Source organism: Colossoma macropomum, unplaced genomic scaffold (assembly GCF_904425465.1).
Source record: "Colossoma macropomum unplaced genomic scaffold, Colossoma_macropomum, whole genome shotgun sequence".
Taxonomy (NCBI): Eukaryota; Metazoa; Chordata; class Actinopteri; order Characiformes; family Serrasalmidae; genus Colossoma; species Colossoma macropomum.
Genome location: NW_023494809.1, coordinates 27,890,551 through 27,915,132, shown reverse-complemented (window position 1 = coordinate 27,915,132; position 24,582 = coordinate 27,890,551). Strand labels below are relative to the sequence as shown.

Below are 24,582 nucleotides of genomic sequence, written 5' to 3'. Positions count from 1 at the left end.
GACACATTGATTTCCTGCCTTGCTGCATTTGTTTTGGTTTAGAACACAAAGGAGAGACAGTGAGTGTGTTTACATGCACTCAATAATCTGATCATAATCAGATTTCTGCAGTTATCTGATTATTCAAATGGTCATGTGAACAGCACACTCTGATTTCTTAGATAAATCCGATAAAGAAAGCTGGATAGCTCAGTAATCAGATTTCTCAGTGCATGTGAACTCTTACTCTGATTTCTTTCGGATTTCTCAGTCTGCGCATGTGCGAAACAGTCCGTAGTACCGGAAATAAGCGAGCAGTGTTGCCGCGAGACGCTGCAAAACACTTTTGGAGCAATGCTGAAACTGACTACATGCTTGATGAAATGTAGGACTTAAATATTCTTCATCTTCTAGATGATGTATGTTCATATTTTCAGCTAAAGTGGTGCAATGTTTTAAAAAAAAAGCTGCGGCATGAAGTTTGAGGTTCACGTCATGTCTTCTTCTGTGAGTTAATTGGCCGGTTGCGAAGCAGAAATCCAATTACTGCCTGACTCATGCAGACCTGGAGTTCTACCTTTATCTAAATACCCAAGTGCATGTAAACACATTGATCAGATTACTGAAAAAATCAGATTTTCCCCAAGTGCATGTAAATGCACTCAGTGAAACAGCCTGTGGTGCATGTAATTCATATTCAGCTCTCTTGTTATTCCTCTTTCTTGCTTTATTCTGTCTCTCTCACTCTGGCATGGCACTCTTATAACTATGCACCACGGTTTCCTCAGTAACCATACATATATAGATACTAGTTAGTGTGTTGTATAATGTTCCTTTGCTGAAAATACTTGAACCCTGAAAGACTGAACAGTCACTCCTGCCACATTCATGACACGTTACAGTAAAGCCTGAATAACTGTAAAGGATTTGAGATGTTCATGTGCTTCCAAGTCCATTGTAAAATGTAGAAGCTGAGCTTTCTGATGATTTTTGGGTAACCCTTTACTGAAGGGCTGCATTCAAAAGGATATACAGCGTGATTCAAAAAGATTCATCCGATTTCAAAATGAGTTATTCCACTTGTAAATATTTACAGATTAATTCAGTAAACTGTAAATGGTTTAAATGAGCATAAAGTTTATTATGTAATTGTACAAGGTCTCAGTATGAACCTCCTCCAGCTGTACGGACAACATCAACACCATAGTCAAATTCATCCCATACTGGATTGAGCATGTCGGGTGTCGCTGCACTCACGGCTCTTTCAGTGCAATTTCGGAGATCATCCAGTGTTGTGGAACCAACGACGAACGCTCTGAGCTGTTGGAGATTCACTGCCGACCAAAATTACGCTGCACAGTTATGACGGATTCACTCTTATTAAAGTGGAGAACGCAGAACTCCTCACAGACTGAAGGGAGCCATCTTCCACTGACAGTCAGAAACTCTATGACCCCCTCTTTCAATTGGATTGTGATTGGTTCCTAGGTGCCTCACGGTTGTAAAAATATGGTGCTTGACTGACAAAAACCTACATGAATATTTATAAAGCCTTTTTTTCCTACAAGCTTTGTTGTCATAATCCTCAGAAGAAATGACATTAAAACTGACAAAAGCAGCAACTGACAACTGAAGCTTGTTGGAACTGGCTGTTGGAACGCGTTTCACATCGAACCAATGACTGAGTCACTACCAACCATTTAATCATACCGAAATGTGAAAAATCAGTGTAATTCTAATAAAACAAACAAGGAGTTGCCTAGTATTGACTGTTGGGGAATCAGAGTGATGCCCATCAGCTGGCGTCTCCAGACAGAGAGGTTTTACCGCAGCTCACCATGGAGCTCTTAGTGATTTGGATAATTATGCCTTGTGCTGATTTAATGGACGCGTGGGTGTGTTCGAACACAGCAAACTGCACTAAATGAATTCCGGCACCCTGTGACCTTCTACTGATGGAGCGGAGAGACTGACGGAAACCAGGAGGATTTGTGTTTGACAGCGATGGATTTTGCTTGCTTTCCTCAACAAAGGAAATGGAACCTGGAATTAGACCAGTCATGCAGTACTGTGGTTTAAAGCAGTGTAGAAGTTTCAGCTCTCTAACTCTGATCCGTCATTGGTCGCTCGTGTTCGGAATAGATGTGGTACAACGTAATACATCCAATAGACTTGATTCAAGTATGTGCCTCATTTCTTCAGGTTTCTTTTGTTTGCCACATTTTTGTAGAACAGTAATGAAAACATTACTTACTCCAGTCAGAAATATTGACTTTCTACCAAATAGGGCTATTTAGACCCAGCCACAGCTGAATGGCCGGTATCCATTAACAAGAACAGGCATTAAATAACTTTGGTAAAACTTTGCAAGGCCACATGACACCTACACACTTAAAAAAGATGGTTCTTCAAGGGTTCTTTAGTAAAGAAAATGGTTCTATATAGGACCATGAACACTCAAAGAACACCTTGCATGATTAAAGGGTTCTTTACATTATGAAAGCGTTGTTCAGATTGATGGAAAATGTTTTCTAGGTTCTTCCATTGTTACATGCTCGACATCGTAGCAATAGAAGAACCCTTTTTGGTGCTATATAGAACCCTTTTTAAAAAAGATTCTATATAGAACCATTTACAGCACATTCTCCATCAATCTGAACAACGCTTTCATGATGTAAAGAACCCTTTAGTCATGCAAAGTGTTCTTTGAGTGTTTATGGTTCTATATAGAACCTTTGCAGAACCATCTATTTTAAGAGTGTACATAAGCCTTTCAGGACAACAGACATTTAAAAAGCATTATTCTGACAGGTGTCAGTGGTCGTAACACTTGCTGAGGTGAAATGACATCAGAAATGACAGAAGCAGACTTTATGACCACTCATGCTTGTAGGGATAAGGCTGTATAGATGTTGACGTAGGTTTATGTCAGTTGTCATAAAAGGCTTGTGCAGGTGTCATGTAGCCTTACGAATACTGTCCCTCAGTAAAGTGATTAAGGGAAACGCACTGGCTCTTATTCATCAAAGGTTTGTTAAAAAAAAAAGAGGAAGATTTGTCCACCTTTAATACAACATACAACATACAAACTATTCTGTTCCTGATTCATGAAACTTTCGTACGATGTGGAGATGAGCGGAGATTGGAGAGCAGATGATGCATCGGCTTCAGTGCGTAAAATCAAGCGCCAGCCTACCAGCACCTCATTTACATATCATTTACATGAAGCTCGCCCTAATTCATGCAGATGTTTCACAATGGCTGTGCTCATAGGCAGGGTTGGGATAGCTACTGAAAAATTAGTAGTTAGCTACTTTGTAGCTACTTTCCCAAAATTTGTAGCTGCTCCAATTTAGCTACTCTTCCAGAAAAAGCAGTGGCTACTTTTTAGCTACTTTCAAAGCGTGATTGTCAGAATGTTTTTGAATCTCCACAAATCTTCCAACTGACAGTGTGAGCAAGACGCTGCATTTAGTCATGAGCCAGAAAGAAACATACAAATATATACAGCTGCAAATATACAAAAAGATCACCAAAGTAAGTTTAAGTGTAACCAACAATCAAACAGCCAAATTCTCCTGCTTCTTGTTCGAATTTTCCCGTTCCACCTTAAATGGCGCAGCAGTACAATCTGGCGCCTCAGGCACCATTTAAGGTGGAACAGGACAATTCAAACGAGAAGCTGGTGAATGAGAAGCGACTTCAGCCTCGTAAAAAGTGCAACATTGAGAGATATTTTACAAGAAACTGGCGGAGAAGTTTCCTGAGATGCGAGAAAAGCAGCTACAGCTGAGCTAAAGTTTACAGAGCAAAGTAAGTCTGCGTTTTTGTTTATATTATATTTTGTGTTTTATATATATTTTCAGCCTGTACCAGTACATTAGCACACAATGAGACATACTTACAGCCATTTAAGGACCGCCTTCTGGGGTTCCGATTTTGTGCGGATTGCCTGAAGCCTATAGTGAAATTTTTCACTACAATTTCAATACAGGCTTCAGTCAATCCGCACAAAACCCCAGAACGCGGTCCTTAAATGGCTGTAATCGCTATAGCTCCCCAAAAATTTGTAGGCGCTACAGCTATTAGCTACATATCATAAAACTGTAGCGGCTACAGCTATTAGCTACAAAAATTTGTAGTTAACTACAAAAAGTGGCGCGCTACTTAGCTACTCCCCCATACCTGCTCATAGGAGAATACACTGCTCCACCTACTGACCAAACTTTATGGTAATTAAAATTATGATGACTGAAAAGAATAAAATGTGGAATAAAAAAAAATGTAATATGGCAGAAAGATGTGATTGTGTGTGTTAAAATAACATTTTTAAATGCTGCATCGATCGCTGCAGTGTATTAGACTGAATTATGAATTATGCTTCTGCACTAGCTGTGTTTTGTATTTTTTATTTTTTGAGTCAGTTGTATAAACAGAAGCACAGTGTTGTCTTTGAATCAAACATGGAATAGTTTTTGCTCAGATATTTCTAAGAAGATTGACATATCTATAATAATTCGATATAATTCACCTGTATAATCTACTGAAAAAAAACTAAGTTTCCAAAACTGGAGATTGGAAAATGATTTAAAGATCGAGGGAAAATGAGACTCCTAACAACCACCTGGAAGACCTGGTAGACACCATGTCAGAGGCTACTCTTCATTTATTTACTTTCCAATTAAGTACAAGATATTCATTTTTCCGGAGACATTTCTGAGGAGATTAGATTTCTACTTGCATGAGGAAAGTCAAAAGGAAAATAAGTGTAAAAACTTAGATTAAGCATGCAAGATCTGGCAGTCCGCCAAAGCTGACCCAGTCAGATAAACAGCACTTAAAGCTTTCATCTCTGAGAGAGAGGAGAAAATCAAGCTGCTTCAGATCTGAAAACATCCACAGGTGTTTCTGTCCATCCTTCCACTGTGAGAAGACGACTCAGCGCTGTGGGTGTGAAAGGATGTGTAGCTGTCAAGAAGAGCCTCACTGAGAAAAGGAGACGGACACATCAAACAAAGAAGCTGAACGATGGACTGACCACCCCAGAGTCCAGACCTCAACACCACTGAACGTGTTTGATTACTTCAGAAACTGATCAACCAGCTTCTAAGACTGAACTTTGGAGGTGTGTCTGCAGATTCTTTGAGGAACTGAAAGTGAGTCTCCTGAAAAGAAAGGAAGCTGGAATGAAGATGAAGAGTGACTCACTAAACACTGAAAAATCTGATATTATATTTAGTTGTTGAGGCTTTTGTGTGACTTTCTGTTAAATATTTGTGGTCTTTGACTTTTGTACTGTATATCATCACCATATACATTCCATTCATCATGAAACATTCACACCGTATAAAAGACAGCTGGTGTTTTTGAATAGCATAAAAAATGAATGAATATATAATTATAATATAATATATTACAAGTATATTATATGTAATATATTTTATTTATGAGGAAATGACACATTGATTTGAATCAATGCCTGCAGGCTGAAAATATATATAACACACGAAATATAATATAAACAAAAACGCAGACTTACTTTGCTCTGCTTTAAGCTTTAGCTCAGCTGTAGCTGCTTTTCTCGCATCTCAGGAAACTTCTCCGCGAGTTTCTTGTAAAATATCTCTCAATGTTGGACTTTTTACCTGGCTGAAGTCGCTTCTCATTCACTTTTTTAATCGTGTGTTCTGTGCTGGTTGGAGGATTTTTTGTGCTGTCTTGAGCTAAGCTAACTTGTAGATACTGTCATTAATACATCTATGGTTAAATTACATGTTTTTAAAATTATTTTCTAAGTGAAAATAAAGTAACACATTTTCTACACCTAAATATGCAGTTTGCAAACTTTAGTGCACACTTTATTTTTATTTACTAAGTTTAACATATTGGAAGAAACACTTGAAATATATGTGCCATAACTTTTGCACAGGCCGCATTTTATTTGCGCTCTCTGTAGAGGATGATTTAACCTATGTTCACTTAGAAAATCAACATATAATTTGACCAGAGGCGCCCAAACCTTTGCATGCGACTGTACATGTCCCCGAAATGAGCTGGAGGCTGATGACTTCCTTGTGGCATTTGATAACCCCCTTCTGTAGGATGTGGTTAAAGATAGATTTATCAGAAAAGAGACATGCGGCTTCCCGAAGCTAAACAGAAGCTTACCCGACCCTGTATTTGTCGCTGTTTTATAATTATGTAGTTAAGCAAGTAAGACTAGAACAATAAGCCCAGAGTTGCTGTTTGACTTCTGTTACTTTACTTGTTTAGGTTTGATGACAGGTAAACGATTTTATCCAAAGCTTCATTGTAGCCCACATAGGAAAGTATACAAGTGTTGTCAAATTAGAGCCTATTCTGGACCCCGTTGGGCAATAGCATTAGAGTAGAGTGACCTATAATTAGAAAAGGGAGTCATTAGGGTGCCGGCGGTGGCCGGGGGGCCTCGGCAGCGAGCCATCTCTCTCTGGAACTGTGCTGCCCCTGATGAATGTGGACCAGAGGTCATGAGTGCGTGCCATCTGTGACGTGAAACTGATGGCTGAGCGGCCTCCATGCCAGACTGTTCCAGTTACAGTGCAGTACGCTATGACACTGCTCTGCCAGTCTGTCAGCTTCGGGAGAAACAGATTAAATTGCCTATATAATGGAAAACTTAATATTCTTTGCTTATTTGAAACGAGAGCTTCAAGACGCAAAAACAGCCTGTTTTGCTTTTGTGATGTCATTAAGCAATAGAACACGAGAGGGAGTGCGTTATCGCGAAATAACATCACGGCTGTGATTTGGTCACCGTAGATCATCTCAGCCGTGATGTTATTGGTGATAACACACTCCTCGAGTGCTCTACTGCTTTTATACAACAGTTAAATAAATAAAGTAATAAACTAATAAACTGGGCCGTGAACGCGGCGTTTACGGCCCGGTTCTCCAGCTCCTTACACTAAATTCCCAAACTGTCATCACCACTGAGCAGCTTTTCAGTTGGCAGCTGTGACAGAAGAACAGCTAAACAACCTGGAATCAGCCAGAAATGAACCCAATACCATTCGCCAAACGTGTAGTCTGATCTTCAGAGTCTGACCAAATCGGACTGAGCCATAAAACTGCCGCAATATCAGGTTTAGCTCAGTTTTGTCATTTTTTGCCAGATCAATATTAATGTTGTTTTGTTCCAGCCAGTCTGTAAAGCATCTTACAGCCCATTTAGTTTGGCGAATGGTGTTGGGTTCATTTCTGGCTGATTCCAGGTTGTTTAGCTGTTCTTCTGTCACAGCTGCCGACTGAAAAGCTGCTCAGTGGTGATGACAGTTTGGGAATTTAGTGTCGTCTCATCTTCAGAGTCTGACCAAATCGGCTGTCGGTCAAATGTGATCTTAAAAGTGTCCGTTTTCTGTTTGTGGCAAAATAAGAAGTAAATACGTTCAAATGGCTTGAGCGTCTCCTACAGCTGTCAAAGTCGTTGCTTAGCAATGGCATCTCAGTGGAGTGATACAGTGTTTGTTAAAAAACGTGATGTTATGGTAAAATAACAGCATGGTTAGAGCGCTTCTCAACCAATCAGCTTGCATGGCCGGAACTAACTGTTGTATAATAAAAAAACAATGCATTTTCATATACCAGCTTACAGCAGTTTAGCCCCGCCCACTCAACCCTCTTGTTTGAGGTGAGAAAAAAATCCACATGTGTTTCTGTTCATCCTTCCACTGTAAGAAGACAACTGAACGCTATGGGTCTGAAAGGATGTGTAGCTGTCTAGAAGAACCTCACTGAAAAAAGAAGTGAGTGTTGCGAGTGATCCACTCGTACCAGCACAACACACACTAACACACCACCACCACATCAGTGTTACTGCAGTGCTGAGAATGATCCACCACCCAAATAGTACCTGCTCTGTGAGGGTCCATGGGGGTCCTGACCACTGAAGAACAGGGTAAAAGGGGGCTAACAAAGTATGCAGAGAAACAGATGGACTACAGTCTGTAACTGTAGAACTACAAAGTGCACCTATATAGTAAGTGGAGCTGATAAAATGGACAATGAGCGTAGAAACAAGGAGGCGGTCATAATGTTATGCCTGATCGGTGTAGAACCATATTCAAAAAGGTAACATGTAGAACCATCTACAACACATTTTCCATCAATCTGAAGAACAGTTTCACCATGCAAAGAACCATTTAATCATGCAAAGGGTTCTTTGAGTGTTCATGGTTCTATATAGTACCATTGACGTCACTAAGGAATCCTTGAAGAACCATCCTTTCTAAGAGTGTAAAGTTATTATTATTGTTATGACTGTGATATGTGTAGATGTTATGGAATCTGTTTTCATGCATCTTTTTTTTTTTTTCTTTTTCCATTGGAAAAGATACAGCATCACAAAAACCTAAACTCTGGTTTGGACTTCAGCAAACAAACTAGGTGTGAAAACAGCTGGAAGTGTGGAAAAATATCCCTAAATAATGAAAATTCTGTGTCATTTTTTGTTAAATTTATGTTTTCTGCCTTTTTCCTTGCACTAAAAATGAAAGACTTGTTTTTAACGGTCAATCTGAGTGGAAATTAAATAGCTGAAGGGTGTTTTCTGACTTCTGCACAGTACTGTATGTCGGTAAACAGTAGTAGCAACTGTACTTTCACACAAATCCATGTATGTATGCTGTAGACTGCAGGAGCCGAACATCATCCAAATGTCTTACTACACGGTTGTAAAAGGTCACCTGTTAGTGATGGTGCTGAATGAGGGAAGCTTGGTCAGGATGGCCGCTCTCTGCAAATTTGGCAAGTATCCGAGTGTGTGGGCGAGTGTGTGTGGGCGAACGACAAGCTCTTCACACGCTGTTTTCCACAGCGATGAACACGAGCATCCACACACACTCTTACATAACCGCCCGGCCTGGCTGCTCTGCCTGGCACACGCACTCCGTCTGCGGAAAAACCAACAGGAGTGATTCGCCATGAGGAAGAGCGTAACGGAGGAGGAGCAGAGTGAATGGATTATGATATTTACATGCAGATAGTTGAATTTACAGTATGGATGAAAGAAGGTTCCAGACTCCACCCTCCACTAACACATCCTCTACAGAGATCACACGTTCTGTAGGGAAATGAATATTGAACACGTCAATAGTTTTCTTATTAAAAGGGGCACTAAACGATTCTGGAGAACAACTGTTGACATTTTAACTCAGCAGCAAAACAAACATATCCCTCCCTTGAGTGCTCCTTCAGAAGCTCCTCCCCCCAAATTGATGGACGTGCTTTGCCGAGGCCAACACGCTTTATTTTAGATCTCTGTGGCCATAAAACCCTTCACAAACGCTGTACAGACAAATACTATGATATAACATTAGAGCAAACAACCACACAGCAAGTAATGTTAAATAAGCTGTGTGTTAGCAGACTGTCACTACAATTGCTGCGACAAAGCTAACCAGTCGCTATAATAAACATAAGCAAATGGGACAAAACAATACTGACCTCTGGATTCTGTAAAACAGCAAAGATAAATTAATGTTACCCACCTGTCCAGCGGAAGCAGAGCAACCTCCTCATCCGTTTTCATGCCTTTCAACTCTCAAAAAAAGCTGAAGTCAGCTTCTATTTCACCAGCTTCTTGTTCGAATTTTCCCGTTCCACCTTAAAAGCTGCAGCAGTTAAGACTACATTCTGGTGCCTCAGCTTCTTGTTTAAATTTTCCCGTTCCACCTTAAAAGGTCCAACAGCTAGACTACATTCTGGTGCCTCAGATTATTGTTTGAATTTTCCCATTTCACCTTAAAAAGTGCAACAGCTTGACTACATTCTATCGCCTCAGCTTCTTGTCCAAGTTTTCTGTTCCACCTTAAAAGGTGCAGCAGTTAAGACTACATTCAGACACCTCAGCTTCTTGTCCATGTTTTCTGTTCCACCTTAAAAGGTGCAGCAGTTAGGACTACATTCTGGTGCCTCAGCTTCTTGTTTGAATTTTCCCATTCCACCTTAAAAGGTGCAGCAGTTAAGACTACATTCTGGTGATTTGTTGTTGTTATCCACCAGTACAGTGAGGATGAGATATAGGTGAACAGGACAACGATCCAACACATACTGCAAAGCAGACTCCCGATTGGTTCCGCAGACGAAAATAAAGGTGTTGGAATGGCCCAGTCAATCACCAGACTTAAACATGCTAGAACATTTGTGGAAGGAACTGAAGATCAAGGCTCACCAACGGGCTTTAATCTTCAAGATTTAACAGATAAATAACAATAAAAATGACTTTATTATGAAAGTTTTAAAAAATTAGCTCTGTCTTTCAGTTTACATTGACAATATCTGATATTAAATATGCAACTCAATTTGTAATTAAAAACTAAGGCTGCCTTGCTGTGTTTCAAAGTTTTAGCATGAATCCAAAAGGACAGAAAATCAATAAAAAAACATGGCCACCTTATGCTAATTGATTATTTTTACTCATAATGACCAACAGAATGAATCACCATCCACATTATTGCACTTTCAGCTCACAGACACTCCAGACTAACAATTTCTGATAAGATATCTACAATTTCACTTGTTTTCAAGATCTTTATAAGCAAAAAAAATACAAAATTTTGCAGGCACCAGGTAAATTTTGGATAAAAAATTAGCCAAATTCTTAAAGATATCAAATTTCTGTCAGCATTTACATGTCAAATAATGGCATATCTGGCATCCAGGGTCTCCTGAAAATAACAACACATGGCATGTGTGACTGTCTCATGTAAATACTTTATAATTGCAATTGTATTTGACCCAAAAATACCAAAACAAATAAAAAATTCCCCAAAATTCTAGGGTTCTAAGCGTTGAAGACGGGCCAGAATCCCACCAAAGGCTTCTCCACCAAGTATTACAGACTGTAGTCCATCTGTTTCTCTGCATACTCTGTTAGCCCCCTTTTACCCTGTTCTTCAGTGGACAATGAGCATAGAAACAAGGAGGTGGTCATAATGTTATGCCTGATTGGTGTACATGTTGAATATTTCCCACACTGTAAATGACATTTTATGCTAATTATTTTGCTGAGTTTAACATATTGGAACTGTAGAGGAAGTGTTCACTTATTTTCACATGTAATAAAGAACCAGGGGCGCCCAAACTTGTGCGTACGACTGTATATACACAGTGGAGTTCTGTGTGAGTGGGAGGATCACAGATCTAGGCCACTGTTGCTGTCTGATTAGGCGCCTGGATCGACTGGAATTTTGTTTTGACGGGTTCATTCCAGCCATCATGTAAACTGTCTCTCTCTGACCCGCAGGCCTCTGGCTCTGCCCTGGCTGGCTGACCTCCACTGGACACGAGAGAGATCTTTCTGTTTTTAGTACTGTGTTGGGTTTTAGTGTTGGAATAGTTACAGAACAAAAAGTAGTCCATTACTGTAAGTTTCTAATTACTTCACTCAAACTATAATGGGATTACTTAACTTATTACATCCTGGAGTTACTCATTACTTTACTTCTGTGTTACTCTCAGAATCCCACACACCTGAACCAATGAGGAAAGTTTGTTCAGTTGTTTATCTAGAAAGAAACAGCCAATCACAGTACACATCATTTAAAAGACGTCACTCTCCCTCACTCTTAAAATGTATCGCTCTTTAGTAAAGAAAATGGTTCTATATAGAACCATGAACACTCAAAGCGCCCTTTGCATGATTAAAGGGTTCTTGAGAATGTGCTGTAGGTGCTTCTATATAGAACCTTTTTAAAAAATGTCCTATATAGCACCAAAAAGGGTTTTTCTATTGTAACAAGGCTGACATTGTAACAAGAAGAACCCTTTTGGGGGCTATATAGAACCCTTTTCAAATAGGTTCCATATAGAACCATTACAGCACATTCTCCATCGATCTGAACAATGCTTTCATGATGTAAAGAACCCTTTAGTCAAGCAAAGGGTTCTTTGAGTGTTCATGGTTCTATATAGAACCGTTTTCTTTACTAAAGAACCCTTGCTGAACCATCTCTTTTAAGAGTGCACATAAGCCTTTCAGGATAACTGACATTTAATCCATCAATCTGAAGAAACCTTTCGCCATGCAAAGAACCCTGTAATCATGCAAAGGGTTCTTTGAGTGTTTATGGTTCTATATAGAACCATTTTCTTTACTAAGGAACCCTTGAAGGACCATCATTTTTAAATGTGCTGCTTTTACTCTGAACAAGTCACGACTGGTTATGCTGATTAAAATTATGAACAGATGACGCTGTTTGTAAACCATCAGTAGAACCTGTTAAAAAACAGCTTTGGAATAAAAAATAAAAGCATTCAGAGCTGCTTCTGACTGAAAATCAAGTCTGGCCTGTTGAGGTGAGGTTGGAGCTTCGTCTTCTTCAGCCCAGAGATCTTCACACTTCAGATTTCATACTGTGATTAGATGCTTCGACAGATTGTTTGCTGAGTTTACAGCTCTGCTCATATCCACAGTCATCGCACGGTCAGCTGTCGCAGGTAGCAGAGGCCGGGAAATCGCTTACAGGGACAGGCAACTAATCTACATAGAGGAAATTCGCGCATATCATTCGTATCAACATTATGTGATTCTCGTCTATCTACACAGCAAAGCATCCATATGTTTGATTCCTGTTAATAATATTGTTTGTTTTGCTTTTGTTTTTTCATTAACATGTAAAACATTAAACAGCATGAGAATATGCTAACTCTGCATACTTTGTTTACCTTATTTTATGTACACTCTTAAAAAAGGGTTCTTTAGTAAAGACAGTGGTTCTGTATAGAACCATGAACACTTAAAGAACCCTTTGCATGACTAAATGGTTCGTTGCATCATGAAAGCGTTCTTCAGATTGAAACCTTTTTGAAAAGAGTTCTACATAGCACCAAAAAGGGTTCTGCTATTGTTACAAGCTTGATATTGTTTTGATAGAAGAACCCTTGTGGGGCAGCAAAACATTAAAGTTTGTTTCCTGTACACTCTTAAAATAGACGTTTCTTCAAGGGTTCTTTGGTAAAGATCGATAGAACCATGAACACTCAAAGAACCCTTTGAATGATTAAAGGGTTCTTTGCATCGTGAAAGCATTCTTCAGATTGATGGAGAATGTGTTGTATATGGTTCTCTATTGAACCTTTTTAAAAAGGTCCTATATAGCACCAAAAAGGGTTTTTCTATTGTAACAAGGCTGACATCGTAACAATAGAAGAACCCTTTTGGGTGCTATATAGAACCCTTTTCGAAAAGGTTCCATGTAGAACCATCTACAGCACAGTCTCCATCAATCTGAAGAACCTTTTTCGCCATGCAAAGAACCCTTTAATTCTGCAAAGGGTTCTTTCAGTGTTTGTGGTTCTTTACTAAAGAATCCCTTGAAGGACCATCATTTTTAAATGTGCTGCTTTTACTCTGAACAAGTCACGACTAGTTATGCTGATTAAAATTATGAACAGATGACGCTGTTTGAAAACTCAGTAACCCTTCAGTAGAACCTGTTAGAAAACAGCTTTGGAATAAAAAATAAAAGCATTCAGAGCTGCTTCTGACTGAAAATCAAGTCTGGCCTGTTGAGGTGAGGTTGGAGCTTCGTCTTCTTCAGCCCAGAGATCTTCACCCATCAGATTTCATACTGTGATTAGATGCTTCGACAGATTGTTTGCTGAGTTTACAGCTCTGCTCATATCCACAGTCATCGCACGGTCAGCTGTCGCAGGTAGCAGAGGCCGGGAAATCGCTTACAGGGACAGGCAAGAGTAATCTACATAGAGGAAATTCGCGCATATCATTCGTATCAACATTATGTGATTATCGTCTATCTACACAACAAAGCATCCATATGTTTGATTCCTGTTAATAATATTGTTTGTTTTTGTGTTTCATTATTGACATTTATACAACAGTTAGTTCCGGCTATGCAAGCTGATTGGTTGAGAAGCGTTCTAATTGTGCTGTTATTTCACCATAACATCACGTTTTTTTATAAACACTGTATCACTCCACTGCAGTGCATGCTGGGGACTGTAGTGCAGCACATTGTGAAATGGGCTAATATTAATAGAAAACTAAAATACTTCTGTGTGCCAGATGGGATTGTGTGGCGGGCCTGATCTGGCCCACGGGCCTTGTGTTTGGAATGTATTAATGTATTTTCACTTAGAAAATCCACTAAACATGTAATTTGACTCGGGGGTGTTCAAACCTTTGCATGTAAATGACCTCTGTTCTGATTGGCTGCCCTTGTCTGATTTAAAAAGCATTCCAAGGCGTTACACTCCTTATAAGTTCAGTGTGAATGGGCAGGGCTATAGACTGAATGAGGAGTCATATGTAAAAATGTCCATGGAAGTGACATCACAACCACGATGGATTCAAAACAGGCTGGTTTTGCAGCTTTGTTTGCATATATGGACCAAAATGGTACATTTTGGAACGTTAACAGTGTTTATATAGTACATCAAACTGTTTTATTTCAACAAAGCAAAGGAAATTCAGTTTTTCATGATGTGGCCACCTTAATTACATATTTATTACTATGACAAAACATAACGCAAAGCAGCTGCTGGCAAATAAACAGTGTCTGATTGTCTTAAGATGAGAAATATCGAGAAGAGGAGAAGAGAGTGATGCTGAAGATGCTGAGTTGTTTTTCCTCTCTCTGCTCTGAGATGGATGTGGATGGACAGCAGCTTTTGTCATCGGTGCTTGTTATTCCGGGAATGACGCTGTTACCTGAAACTCAAAGAGGCTGTTACTGCTGGGTCACACTTACGTAAGAGTGTGAAAGGGGGCGTCCAGGGACTGATCCGAGACGTTTTATCCGTGTAGAAATCAAAAGACTATTCGTTTGATCCTGGTTGTCCTCATAAATAGGCATTAGGCTCCAGCTCTTTGCTTGGAAGGAGAGCTGAGTAGTCATTAGCAGTGCATTAGTGAAAAGCACTTTATGGGTGGCAAGGCAGTTAACTGTGTTTGGATAGTTGGCCATTTGGAAAGGGATGATGCTGTGTCATCCTCACAGTGTCACATCAGAGCCACAAGGAGGTGCAAAGAAAGCAGGGAAGTCAGTGTGCCCATTCTCAGGATTTGTAAAGTCAGCGTGCCATCTAGTGGTCAGGACTCGCAAGTGAAGCTCAGACACTGTCTAAAATATGGCTTTTGTTGTAAAGATGTAAACATTACTGGGAAATCATAGTGTAAATCACTAGCTTATGGATTATTATGTGCTTAGACATGTTACACATGCTGGTGGTGTTTAAATTTAATGACTTGTAGATGCATTTCTGCCTGGTGTTTGAACTGACCACATTCAGTACCTGGGTTGTTGTAATTCTCAGATTTGGCCACTAGATGGAACCAAAGTACATAAAATATTGCCTCAGAACACCTGCCTTGGACTTCATATGCTCTGGCCATTTTATTAGAAACACCTACTTTTATCTAATTGTATATCTACATATGAACCTATAAGGTAGAGTCATATGCAGAAGTTTGAACACCACTGCTCAAATGACACGTTTTGTTGATTTTCTAAGTGAAAATAACACCTCATCTACAGAGAACACACTTAAATATGACAGTTCTCTGCAAATTTTAGTGTTTAACACATGAAATAAAACTTAAAAATGTTAGCACAGACTTTTTTCTTTTTTTTAAAACAACAAATAAACAGTAACTGTGTATTAACACGTGCAGAAGTGTGTCTCTGTAGTGGTTGTGTTAACTTATTTACACTTAACAAAACATGTCATGTGACCAGGGGTGCCCAAAGTTTTCGTACAACTGTAGGTGGACCAGAAATGGTCTTTGAGTGGAAGTAAAAGGGAGGTGTTACTAATACAGTGGCTGGAGAGGAAGGTTTTCAGTACTAAGCACAAATATATTCAGATATATTTAGATAACCTACAGATATAATATTCAATATTTAAGAATAATAAAATAGCTCTAAATTGTATTCTGTTAGCTAAGAGGATGTAACTCTGTAACTCTGCCAGACACTGTCTGCAGTAACAACCATACGACTTCACTGTGAATGAGCAGTCATAATTCAGTTTTACATAATTTTCCAACCTCTTTTTCTGTTGTAGAATTAATGTAGTAGTATGAAGAAGTTTGAGCACCCCTGGTCAAATGACGTTGACTTTCTAAGTGAAAATAAGTGAACATTCCTCTAGAGACAACATACTTCTGCAAATTTTAATACACGATTACTGTTTATTTGGTAATTTAAGATACTGGACAACAATAAAACATAAAATGTGGTCTTTGCAAAAAATAATGTGTGTGTGTATATATATATATATATATATATATAAGGGGGCTAAAAAAGTATGATGAGAAACAGATGGACTACAGTCTGTAACTGTAGAACTACAAAGTGCACCTATATAGTAAGTGGAGCTGATAAAATGGACAATGAGCGTAGAAACAAGGAGGTGGTCATAATGTTATGCCAGACCAGTATATATATATATATATATATACAAAATTGCAAAATGTTTATTTATGTGCTGAGTTTAACTTACTAAAAAAATATATATATATATATATATATATATATATTTTAAATAAGTTAAACTCAGCACATAAATAGACATTTTGCACCCCTTAATTTAAAAATTGGATTCTGTTGGCGAAGAGGAATTAACAAAGTAAACTGTTCTTGCAGCCGTTGCTGTGCAGCTGTTGCTTTACTGATGTTTCCAGTGTTTAAAGAGCAGCTCAGCTCCTTCTGTTTGTAAAGTAGCTCTCCCTGACCGCTCTCTCTTTCTCATCGTGATGGAGAGGTTTAAGCAGCTCTTGGTTCTCCTGTAGAGGATCGTCTGTTCTGCTCAGCGTGTGTGTTTGTGAGGAGTGAGGATGTAGCTGCTAGCAGTCTGCTGTGTTTATGGAGGATCAGAGTGGAGGCCTGCTGCTTTCGCTGATGCTCATCAAGGCATTTTGCTGGTGAGCTACTGGCGCTCATGCAGGTTCTGTCCACAAGCCACCAAATTAGAGTTTTCATACCAATAATGTCACGACTTTGATAGAAACATGGCTAAGATACGAAGCCAGGGTCCCTTTAAGATACAGTGACTTTCACAAAAGCTGCAGTCTGGTAATTTATCCACAAATTTATTTGACCACGTAATGTGCCATGTCAAATTATACGTTTTGTTGATCTTCTAAGTGAAAATAAATTTACACATCTGCTACAGAGAACACACCTAAAGGGAAATTCCACTAATTTTTCATAAAATTCCCATGATTGAATAGTAAGAATGCAGAGTGGTTTGATGTGAAATGCTTCATACTAGAAAAAACTGTGAATTCTTCACAGTGGTGGTGATAGGAACCAGACGTCTGAAGCATTTAAAACCTCAATCACAGAAAGCTGCTATAAATCTTTGGTCCAAAATGAAAATCCATTCCTGGTGAAAAGGTACCTGCAAGGCAAAATAGTACAGAGAAAACTTATTTTTCCAGATTTGTCAGTATTTTTCCACTGTGAACTGCATGTAAAAACATGTAGTTTCACTACTTGTTTTGGATTGTAAATAAAGTGGTGACTCCTGTGTTGTAGACATTGCGACTCCTGGTTCCTATCAGCACCACTGTAAACAAATCTGAGTTGGTAAGTTTCTCTATGATGAGCTGTTTCCCATCGAACCACTATGGATGAGTTTGTATATGTATCAATAATTGAATTATCCAGAAATTTGACCGGGACGGCCAAATATTTGCATACAAATACACATTTCATTTTCCAAATGTTTTAAACTGAAAGAGTTAAACCATTTCTTTTCAGACTCTGAGATGAAATTATATATGGACTAAATCAGTTCAAACTGCAGTCCCACAGTAATATATATATATATATATATTCAGGCCTTAGATACTTAGATTTATTTAAATGAATGTTATTTAATGTCTTTTTTATTTTTTATATAAGGTCAGTTTTATTCAGTAGGCGGTGCCTTTTTAGCCACGCCCCTGCATTTTATAGCAGGAAGTTAGGCTGCCTCCCTGTCCCTCATGGCCACATGGTGAGCAGTTAGACCCCATTGTTTTGAAGGAAATGTGTCCCAAAGTGTGAAAATCAGAGTGGAACATTAAGAATTGTCACCACTGAAACACATATTTTATGCAATTATGTAAACTTTTTTGTGTTTCAGTGAAAAATATGATGATTTGCTGTGTATGTTGGTCATGTACTGGCTGCGTTTTTGAGCTCAAAATGAGCTAAAATTGTCACCACCGAAACAGACACTACTGAAACATTTGGTAAAGTTTGGGTAGAGTTATGCTTGTTTTGGTAGAGACAAAATGGAATGTTCAATTAATTGTTTTAATAAAATAGTCATAATTAACATACAGGGTCACTGAAAACAAAAGGATTTTAGTCTAAAGTCTAAGTCAGTTAAAAATATGACATGTATTTTCAACCCTGACTCTCCAGTTTGGTAGAATGATCCATATAGTCATTTTGGTTTTTAGTTTCTTGCATCATCTGAAAAATACAGCCTGCTTTTACATTGTCTGACCATTGTTTGATGAAGGGACCAACATGAATGGTCCAAAGTTACTTTGAATATAGTCTTATTAGATTAACCTTTAAGGTCTTGATTGTTTTTTCCTTCTTATACAAAGTCGCCAAAGTTTTTTTACAACAGGGATGAAATAGTACAATATTCGGCCTAAATATGGGACATTCATATGATCCCATGGTCAGACAAGGAATAAAATCACGTGTATATATGTAATATTTGTGTGTTATGCTGGTCGGAGTGGATCAGACACAGCAGTGCTGCTGGAGGTTTTAAACACCTCAGTGTCACTGCTGGACTGAGAATAGTCCACCAAACAAAAACATGCAGCCAACAGCGTCCTGTGGGCAGCGTCCTGTGACCACTGATGAAGGACTAGAGGATGACCAACACAAACTGTGCAGCAGCAGATGAGCTATCGTCTCTGACTTTACATCTACAAGGTGGACTGACAAGGTAGGAGTGTCTAATAGAGTGGACAGTGAGTGGACACAGTGTTTAAAAACTCCAGCAGCACTGCTGTGTCTGATCCACTCAGACCAGCACAACACACACTAACACACCACCGCCACGTCAGTGTTACTGCAGTGCTGAGAATGATCCACCATCCATGGGGGTCCTGAGCACTGAAGAACAGGGTAAAAGGGGGCTAACAAAGTATCAGAGAAACAGATGGACTACAGTCTGTAACTGTAGAACTACAAAGTGCACCTATATAGTAAGTGGAGCTGATAAAATGGACAACGAGCGTAGAAACAAGGAGGTGGTCATAATGTTATGCCTGATCAGTGTATTTTTCCATGCGTGAGTAAATGCACGTCTAAAAGAAGGATAGGGAGTTGATGATGTGTTACCCGTGACAAGCTGTGGCCCTGCAGCGGTTCTTAAGCGTTGGACCTGTATGGCTCTAATTCCTTTCCCATCACAACTTCGGTTACCAAGCAACAGCTAAATAAACAGTGGGCAGTCTATGGCTAAGGGCAGTGACAGTCGCGGCTGATTGGATAGTGAGAAAAGTCATGTGACGACTTCAGGAGTTGCAGAGGCTGAGTGTGACCATCCCAACACCCACACTCACTCTCTCACACACTCACCCCTGTGCAGCTGACCTGGACCTCCTCCATGCTCCTTCCTCCCTCCTCTCCATCTTTGGAAGAAGAATGGGTGGGCTTCTCTACTAGATGTGTTTTATGAGGATCTGACTCTTGAATTATCCTCAGTGGTTCACTCCTCATTTGCAGCCTCTGCAGTTTCACCACTCATAATTTGAATGCTATTTCATATCAGCTGGCTCGATGTGATGACCGTGGTGGTCCTCACTGCTGAGCTGGTCCACCAGGTGTCAGATGAAATGGATTGAACACAGTGACACAGTGTCATTGATGCGCGGCACTGCTCTTATGAAGCATCAAATTGATAATGGCTCCCCCTTGTGGACAATTAGCCTGCTAAATATGAAGAACCAAGAACTATTTTCCCTCGGTGCATGACTAGCAGGTAGGGGTCCACCAAACACTTGCATGGAGCCAGTTTTGTTGTTGTGTCCTACTTGTAACCCGTGATCTAGATTTGTGATCAGGGTGTGTTGAGGCTAGGCTACTACTTTGCTAAAGTTATGTAACCCGGGCTAACTGATCCTGGTGTGAGGCCCAGGCTAATTTTAGCCTTTAGGGTGTGGGTTCCTCTTTACACACAGTGAAAGATAAGGCCACTCAGCACTCATCTGACCCTTGCTGAAATTTGGAGACCCGCACTGCGGCTTTTTTTCTCAAACACACACAAATACACAAACACACAAACGCACAACTCCCCTGAGAAGGTCATGTTTGCTTCTGCGGATGATATAAATGATCGAGGCTCATCTCTGCCAACTGACATGTAGGTCCTGAGAACGATGCTCCTCATTATGTACCAGTCAGTATTTTGATCCTGAACTGAAACAAAACTGAACTGAATTTGACTGTGAAAGCAGGTTAAGGCCAATAGGACCGCTAAACTGCTAAAGCTTCAAACTCCACCCTGTTTTATTTTCTGTTTTTCGCCCACTTATTATTCAAGACAACATCTGGATAATGTGTCGATAAAGTCTAAATAACATCCGCAACCTGTCATCATCATGCCATGCATTCCTGTGCTAGGCCAGGCCTTATCAGGGAATACTGGGTTCATGGCCGGCGACAGAGACTCTAGGGAGCCTCCATCTATTTACAATGAAGGCTGAACAAGTTTGAAGAGCGTGTCTCGTAAAAAGTGCAAACTTTATTGGGTCTCGGTTTCTGTACTCAGTCCATTTGTCCTGGTCCTGGTTTACTCCTTTCTTGCATATTTCGGTGCTTAGTCAAATAGCTAAGAAGCCCCTTCTGAGCTAAAGTCAGGTATTTGAACGAGGAAATTGGGTCAGTGTTCCTCAAGGACAAGAATGGTAACAGTTGATGAGCTTTTTCCCTCACTGATACTTTTACTAGTGCACTTTCATTGGGCTTGACCATGTTTACACTGTTAGAAATAAAGGTTCTGTTCAGGTACATTTTTCGTTCAAGGTACAAACAGTGTAAATGTTCCCTCAAAGGTACAACAGTGGATTTAAGGTCTGATTGTGAACCTTAAATAAGTTTTTCCAGGTGAAAAGTTCGTATTTGTTCCTTTTCATAACCGAATGTTTTAAAACAGAACAGTAAAATAAAAGCCTGGAGACGAGACGGGGTGTGTGGAGTCAGTACAGCTTAGAACATATCATTTCGGGGATTATGGTTCAGTTATGTTCCCTGACCAAAGGTACTAAGATGGACCCTTAAGGGAACCACCCCAGTGACAAGAGGGGTACTGCCCCAGTGACAGTTTAGTACCTTTATTTCTGAGAGTGTAGTACAGTTTAGACAGGATTCGCTTAACACAGGATGGTGGGATAATGTAATTATTACTAGTGTTTCTCAGTGATTTTAGTCCAGCTATGTCAGTAATTTTATGGACTGTAGGCTTCTGCATCAGTAAAGATTATGGTGGCTGTTACTTACTATAAAACGAACTGTAGAAATAACAGTACGTTATATAACAATCCTCTGCGAATTGCCATGTTGGTGAATCTTGGTTTTTCTTAAGTACAGAGGCCCTCAAAGAAGCGTACTCTGTGGTCAACATCAAGCAAACTTGAGTTTACAACTCTGAACATTAACACATGCAAAATGACCGAAAAAGGTTATGGCAATGTCAACTGTTGGCTATAAATTCCCAAGCTACATTCCAATTATAGATTAAGACTGAGGTTTTTATGCTCACTACAAGTAATCCGATCCAAAATTACATGCATACATAAAGTAGTCAAGTCAAGTCAAGTCAAATTTATTTATATAGCGCCTTTTACAACAGATGTTGTCACAAAGCAGCTTTACAAAGAATCCGGGTCCAAGCCCCCAGTGAGCAAGCCTTGGCGACAGTGGCAAGGAAAAACTCCCTAACTAAGTACCACTTAGTGTAGACGTTACCATGACAACGAGCATCATGTGAGTCCAGTCAGAGTGAGATGAGCAGCAGTGAGCAGTGCTTCTGTTTTTAATCACTTTAAAATGATGTCAGACTCAGGAAAACGTCCTTCACACGTCCTTATTAAAGAAGGCCGAGAGGAAGACGTCGTGTTCTGAGACACATAAGCTGGACGTCCGTCCCACCGCCGTCTTTTACGGATCAGAGCATAAACTTCGTCTCCTCTGCAGACCAGTTTCTGCTCCGCCATGTTGAATGGTATAAACTTTCACTATGACGTGACGAACATGATCAGAACGGACTTAAACTTTCTGATGGGAATGTAATCAGATACAGGCGTTTACATGGATATTATTCTTCTATTTAACGGATTATTTTCAGGATTACCCACCTCAATCAATCAGATAGAAACTGTATTCTGAATGGCCTCAATCTGACTAGTCTATTCAGATTGAGGTGTATTCATGGACGTATTCTATTCCGATTGAGCTATTAGTCGGATTATTAACAGATAATTAAGCTGCATGTAGACGTGGCTACTGCTAATTACACACTGTATTTACTTTAGACAGCTAGATAGTGTAGAGGGTTAACTTGATTACAATTAAATGGTTGGATATGTTTTCTACTTGTGAGCAGCTGAAAGCATGTAAAATTAAACCCATCCAAGTAGTACTTCTGACTGTTTGTGCAAAGTGAACTTGGCTGTTGTTTTCATAATGTTAAGTTAATCTAAGTACTTAGCAAGCTAGATTCTCTAGCTAGTTGGTTAATGCAGTGTAGTTTTAGTGATCATTAGTTCGCTGGTTAGCATTTGCTGTTTATTGCTTGGACGTTTAAGAACTATGTATAAGCCCTGGTCATCAATAAACTAGTGAAATTAGTAGCCTAGCTCATCTTAGCACAGCAAGCATTGACTTAGGGCCTGTTTACACTTCGCGCCAACCTGTGTTTTTGGTGATTGTGATAGGATTTTACTTGACCGCATACACAGCCAGGTGAAAACACACCCAGGACACATAGCAAGCAGAATATGAACGGAGTTAGTACAATGTGCTCAATTATTTAAGTGTATGCAACAATAAATATGTCACTGCTATTAGAACAAAACCTTGTATCTCCATTTTTGTTGTTTTTCAGTTTTTTACACAATATGAAAATGCCTGTCGCTCTTTTGTGTGTAAATTTCATGATGAATGGCCCAAAGTTACTTGGAAAAAGTCTGATTACATTGACTTACTTTAACAGTAAAGTTTTTTTTCCTTCTCCTGTAAAGTTACCATTTTGGAGATACAAGTTTTTTCCGACAGCAACAATATGTTTTGTTCATACTAAGTTCAGGGAATTATTTATGGTCAATTATACAACAGTTAGTTCCAGTCACACAAGCTGATTGGTTGAGAAGCATTCTAACTGTGCTGTTATTTCACCATAACATCACGTTTTTTCACAAACACTGTATCACTCTGCTAAACGGCGTTACTAAGCAATGACTTTGACTGCTGTAGGAGACGCTCAAGCCATTTGAACGTTTTTACTTCTTACACAAACAGAAAATGGATACTTTTAAGATCACATTTCATCAGCCAGAAATGAACCCAATACCATTCGCCAAAATAAATGGGCTGTAAGATGCTTTACAGACTGGCTGGAACAAAACAACATTAATACTGATCTGGCAAAAATGGACAAAACTGAGCTAAACTTGATATTGTGGCAGTTTTATGGCTCAGTCTGTACTTCAAAAGGCGAGGCTTACAGCAGACTGAGCGGCGAGTGATCAGAGCTTGTTACTCTGACGTAGCAACAAGCTGCTTGTTAAGGAACTATAATTTGGCGGAAAGAACTGCGAACATTTAAACATTAAATGTCACTTTCATGGCCCAGTTTATTTATTTAAGTATTGTTTTGATCGTGAAAGGTTTTGCTATCTCTGTCTATATGGAAAATAGTATTTGGAAAGAAAAATGATTATTTTTCTGCACAAAAAAAAAAATCAGATGAAATCACATCCATTAACATTTGCATGGACTTGGTTATACCATGACTTCTTACTTCTAGGGGTGCACTGATATGGGAATCGTGGACCAACACTAACACCTGATATTTTGGCGCATATCTCCCATGTCATTATTTCAAATCCAATGCAGGCTACAAATGTATAAAAATGAAGACAATGCAGAGATTTTATCACAGTAGCCCAGCATTTTGCTCTTCTGGAGTACAATAAATACATAATCAAATGTTGGTTTGATATTTTTAAAGCAAATATGTGCCGATATTGATCTGATTCCAGTATCACAGGGCATCAGCATACACCCAGTGAAGGTCTTGTGTTCGCTCTGAAGCATAACTAAAGTAAATGAATGGAAGGTTTGCCGATGGACTGTAACTGGCCATCATCCAGGAACTCGAAGTGACCTTGAGTAGAAAACAGTGCAGCTCTTGATACGGATTTCCCAGGTCCTGGCATCTTTCCCTCCGTGCTCAGTTCCGGACCTGGAGCCGGGCAAAATGAAACATGACTGAAGGCTTTGATCCCACACAAAGCAGGTGAGCTGGATGCAGCGAACGTAGGACAAGAACCCCTTGAGATTGTATGGAACATATTGTTAACTC

The 24,582-nt window shown here is 39.5% G+C and overlaps 1 protein-coding gene across 1 annotated transcript in view; it reads left to right on the top strand.

Annotated features, from left to right (window-relative positions):
- The window catches only part of LOC118798670 (5'-AMP-activated protein kinase subunit gamma-1-like), a 171,932-nt gene that overhangs the window by 32,505 nt on the left and 114,845 nt on the right, over window positions 1–24,582 (top strand). The window lies entirely within an intron of this gene.